Genomic DNA, 6,000 nt, shown 5'->3' with positions numbered 1-6,000 from the left:
AAAAACAGACAGAGTTAAAACTATCAGAGCAGGGAATAGAAATGCAGAAGCTGAATTGGATAACTCAGACCCGCCCAGCTGTACACTTGTAGTCTAGCAAGGACAGTGATTAGCACTCCTATTGAAGGAGGAAGAGAATGCCTTACAGAATATACCAGAAACTCTCTGGTCAACAGGAAAATCAGATGTAGGACTTATTCGTACAGCGGGACCAGTTACTATAACGCCAAAGTCAGCATTTAGACCACAAAAGAGACAGTATCCCTTGAGAAAAGATGCAGAGATAGGAATCAAACCTATTATAGCAGCTTTACTTAAGGAAGGGGTGCTGGTGGAATCTCCTAATTCACTATGTAACACACCCTTATTTCCTGTTAAGAAAGTGAATGGAAAGTGGCGTATGGTCCAAGATTTACAAGCTGTAAATGATGCAGTAATACCAAGGGCACCTATGGTGCCAGACCCACACACCCTGTTGAATGATTTAAAACCTCAACAGAAATATTTTTCTGTGGTAAATATCAGCAATGCATTCTTCTCAATACCGATACACCCTGACAACCAGTATTGGTTTGCATTCACATTTCAGGGGAAAAGGTATACATATACACAACTACCACAGGGGTATTGTGAAAGTCCAACAATATTCTCACAAGAAATGGCAAGCAACTTGGTGGGATTTACCCCACCAAGAGGTAGCCAAATTTTGCTTTATGTTGATGATATCCTGCTGGCTTCCCCCACCCAGCAAGATTGTAAAGAAGATACCATAGCGCTATTACAATTTTTAGCCACTGAAGGACATAAAGTAAACAAAAATAAACTGCAGCTTTGGAAAAAACAAGTTAAATACCTAGGATATGTAATATCCAAGGGAGGTAGGACATTAGATGAGGACAGAAAAGTAGCGATTTTGCAAGCACCAAAACCCCACTACCAAGAAGGAAATGATGTCCTTCCTGGGTACAACTAATTTTTGTCAGAATTGGATTCCAAACTATGCCTTGGAATCTACACCGTTGACTAACCTGATTTATAAAAAGCCTATGGCAGCACAAGATTTGTTACAATGGACACCAGAAGCAAAATCTGCTTTCTGCAAACTGAAACAGTTAATAGCGTCCTCATTAGTTTTGGGATTACCAAACTATCATAAACGTTTTTTCCAAACTGTAGATTGTAAGCAAGATTATATGACATCAGTGTTAACACAGCAGCATGGGGATAAGCAACGCCCTATTGCTTATTATTCATCACAACTGGACACAGTGGCACGGTCTTTACCTCACTGTGTACAAGCAGTAGTTGCAGCTGCAATGGCAGTACAGGCTTCGGCCTCAGTAGTCTTGTTCCACCCTCTCACATTGAGAGTGCCTCATGCAGTCGTGATTATTTTACTGCAAGAGAAGGTAACATATCTTTCCCCTGCTAGGCATCTTTCCTGTATGACTATATTGTTGAGCCAACCTCATATGACAATTGAACAATGTATGACTTTAAACCCTTCTACCTTGCTCCCAACCCCTGTGGATGGCACACCACATAGCTGCCTGCAGGTGATTGAGCAAAAGGCACTGCCTAGAAAAGACCTTACGGATGTTCCCTTGGATGATGCCGAGGTGACATACTACGTAAATGGCTCATGTAAAAGGGGTCCTGCAGGACAGAACCTAGTAGGATATGCAGTACTTTCTAATATTGAGATTATAAAAGCGAACTCTTTACCACACAATTTATCTGCACAGGCAGCAAAATTGATTGCTTTGACATGGGCATGTACCTTAGCAAAGGGTAAATGTGTAAACATTTTTACTGACAGCCAGTATGCTTTTTCTACTGTACATGTTTTTGCGCAACAGTGGAAAAATCGAGGATTGATATCATCAACTGGCAAACCAATTAATCATGCACAGTTTATTTTAGATCTTTTAAAATCGATTCAGTTACCTCAGAAAGTAGCTATTTGTAAATGCACAGCTCATACCAAGCAACAGGACAGGATTTCAAAAGGTAATGTGAGAGCTTATACAGCTGCAAAGCAGGCAGCTTCAGAAGTATTTCTTTTAAATGAGGAATTACAACCCTCTGAAATTTTAGACTTAGAAATGTTAAAGACAATGCAGACACTTACTACGCAAGTTGAAAAACAAAGATGGGTAAAACGAGGAGCAATTCTTGAAAAGGGGCTGTACATCTCTAAAGAAGGGAAACCGATATTGCCATCTAATTTGTTTAAATATGCAGCTTTGTTGAGCCATGGGCAGTGCCATGTCTCAACAGGGGGGATGGTACAGCTGGTGAACCAAGTGTTCACGACATATTAAATTATACTAAAAAATTCTGTTCGATGTGCCATGTTTGTAATAAACATCATGCACAAGGGGCGTTAAAGCCCAAGCAAGGGAGTTTCCCTACACCACCATATCCATTTCATACTATCTGTATGGATTTCATAGAGTTGAATAAATGTGAAAATAAGAAGTATTGTCTTGTCATTGTAGATATGTTTTCCAGATGGGTGGAAGCCTTTCTGACTAAAAATCCAGACGCAGCAACTGTGGCCAAAGTCCTTGTTAAAGAAATCATCCCTAGATTCAGCATTCCAGAAAGGATCTACAGTGACAACAGCGCACACTTCGTAAACCAGACCATACAACAGTTAAGTAGACATTTTGGTATTTCTTTAAAAAATCATTGTGCGTATCACCCACAATCTGCAGGGCTAGTAGAGAGGCATAATGGGATTTTAAAGAATAAGTTAAGGAAGTTAATAGTAGAAACGCAGAGAAATTAGGTTCACTGTCTATCCCTGGCACTGTTGAGCATGAGAACTGTTCCGGATGCAAAAGGATTGACTCCTTTTGAAAAATTATTTGGAAGGGCTTATTATATACCTCAGTGGAAATCTCTCATGCCCACAGATCAGGAAGCTGACAGTACACTAGCTGAGTACATGCGAAACTTGTTAAATTCTAAACATTTGTTGCAGTCAAATTCTGTTTCAGATAAAGAACGAACCAGACCGTCAGAAGTGGCAGTGTCCCCGGAACTTGGGTCTGGGTGAAGACAGTAAAGAGAAAGAATTGGGCATCACCAAAGTGGGAAGGTCCATATCAAGTGCTTCTGTCGACACCCACTGCAGTCAAGATAGCAGAGCGCACCTCCTGAATCCACCTGATGCACTGTAAATTAGTAAAGAACTTTGAACTGGACAAAAATCTTGTCACATGCCAACAGTAAAAATGATAGAGTCCAGAAGAAACAGGAATGCAGAACAACCCTTTCCTCAGAAGTATTGCATAATCATCCTGTTAACTGTACTAGTGACAATAATCTTTTTGTTGTGGCCTTTCCTTTTCCCAGCCACACAGACTGAACTGAATAAACGTGAAGCGTTACTCATCGACTGGCATCCAAACTTTAACACTTATCAGGCAATTAAATATGTGTATGCTGAGACTTTCAATGTTTCGAATTGCTGGATTTGCACAGCTTTGCGGACAGCATACGGGGGGTTATTAATGACTACAGTCCCCCTAGGGGTCAATGAGACCTGGGAGAACTTGATTTATGATACCTCAATCATTACATCACAAAATAAAATAACATTACACGTGTCTGTTCCACAAAAGGGAACTGTGTGTTTTTATAAAAATGATACTGTTCAGGTGGGTTGGAGCAATTGCAATGTGACTGTTCCTTATAAATGTTACACTAAAGGTAACAATGTAGATCTTTATTGTAATACAAACTTTGATTCATTTCTTGGATTGATGCATAAAACACTTGATGAAGTAAAACATAATTATGTTCTTTATAAACAACTGTCTGTAATAGATAGAAAAATGTTTCATGCAGGGCGAGTGTATATTCATAGCAAGGTTACTACTAAAGTAGAGGACTGTTACTTTGTGTGTGGCAGAAAGGCATACAAATGGTTACCTGAGAATTGGTCCGGCAGTTGTGTTTTGGGTTACCTGGTTCCAGCCATATAACACACTGCAGTTTTGCCTCGAGGAAAAATTCGAAATGTCTGAGAGGTCATCAAGAAACCTGTAAATCCAGTGGGACAAATCGATGCACGTTGGAAAGACCATTATTCCATAGGCTGACACATATGGACTTGCGTGATAGTGTTATATCGTGGGCAGGCATATCACCGGCGTATGGAGCAGTGAAATCGATCTGGGAGCTGAGAAAACTGTCGAAACTTCTCAAAGTAATGAGTAATGCAACTTTTTCCGCTCTCGAATTGGTGACTGATGAACTGAATGCTATGAGAACTGTAGTGCTTTAAAACTGCATGGCTCTCGACTTCACCCTAGCGGCGAGAGGTGGTACTTGCACTTTAATCCAAGAAGAATGCTATTCGTATATTCCTGACCATAAACATGAGATAGACAATCATCTTGAAGTAATTCAGAAAGTGTCGGCCATGACCAAACCAGGCCCAAAACCACTGACGGACTTTTTCCAGAAATGGTTTGGGGGGTGGGGTACCATCCTAATGAACATCCTGATTGCCATTTGTGTAGGAATGCTCCTACTGGGAGTATGTGTTTGTTGTGGCATCCCCTGCATGAAAAGACTGATAAAAAACCTTATAGACATATCAGTTTCTGAAACCTTATATCAAAGTACTGAGTTTGAAGAACTGTTAAAAAATTGAAAATGCTTTCATAAGTTTAAACTGAATGACTCTCTTAACTGCAAATCCTGAGTGGAAGAGGTTAAGAGAAGAAAACAAACTGTTTATGCTTATTTTGAAAGTAGAATAAAAGTATTAAAAGGGGGGAAATGTCAGAAAAATATGTATTAATGTGTGTATTAGTAATATGCTTAGTGCATTTAGAGCTTGAAAAGGGTTAACACATTTATTCTATTTCATACTGCATAAATCTGTACAAACTGCAGATGCTTTCTGACATTGTATTGTTAGCTAAAATCTTGCTTGTGCCTTGGAAATTTACTGAGAAGCAGATGATTCCTGCTTATGTTAGGAAAATAATGAATAGAACAATACTACTTGTATGAAGCTTAGACAAGAAGTTCTGTTTGTGCTGTGAAAAAATACACAGCTGTAGAAGCCATAGATAATTAGGACAAAGCCTGTTTGAAAATATGAACTGCAATCAGCATTTGCTTGTATCTGAATTAGAAGAGTACCTTGAAATGAAACAGTGTACAATGGAAGCTTGTAAATGAATTAGTGCCCACCAAGGCCAGGTTGTTTTTCTCAAAAGTGTCTCACAAATCTAGTCATGTCAGCAGAAAATCTGAGTAACATCTGCTGTAGAACAATACTGAAAGTTGTGTTTGATTACGTCAGCCATAGAAGGTTATGTCTTGTAAAATAGTATAAGAATGAGCATATTTCCTGTTAGTAGTTAGAGAAATCCTTGTATTCGCATGTTTTTGTCTCCTTGCGGCAAGTAAATAAATATACCTTAACTGAACCTTACATGTATTGGTCTTTGAAGTTTTTTCCTTTGACAGTACAACATGAACAAATCAAACCAAGTAGAATGGAAAAAGCTCAAAAAACTCAAACGCACATAGAAAAAGTTAAAATCCACAAGACGGTAAGGTTGATTCAACAAAATAAAAACACTTTAAAAATCAATAAAACTGATAAGCGCTTTTGGAATACCCTTCTTCAGATCCTGAAATCAATCAGCAGTAATTGGTTCTTTATATGGAGGCTTGCACAATCAAATTGTTTTTCTAAGCCGACACCTCTTCCAGGCCGGTTTAAGGGAAAGGATGCCACTGAGACCTGGTTCAACATCCACTCTTAAGTCTGCGATCCATAATAACTTTTTATATTCAGTAGTAATAAATGGATCATTTCTCCTTGGTCCATCTGCAACACATTCTAAGACCATAAAGGAAAATGTATGTCCTGAAAAAAGCATAATGTGTTGGGATAGCGTATTTGTAGGTGATTTATGTTTAATTTCATTCATATGCTTAATAATCCTAGTTTTAAATGGGCAGTTG

This window comes from Protopterus annectens, chromosome 5.part1, assembly GCF_019279795.1.
Source record: "Protopterus annectens isolate FY-2018-M chromosome 5.part1, PAN1.0, whole genome shotgun sequence".
Classification (NCBI taxonomy): Eukaryota; Metazoa; Chordata; order Ceratodontiformes; family Protopteridae; genus Protopterus; species Protopterus annectens.
Note: the sequence above shows the minus strand (reverse complement) of the source record.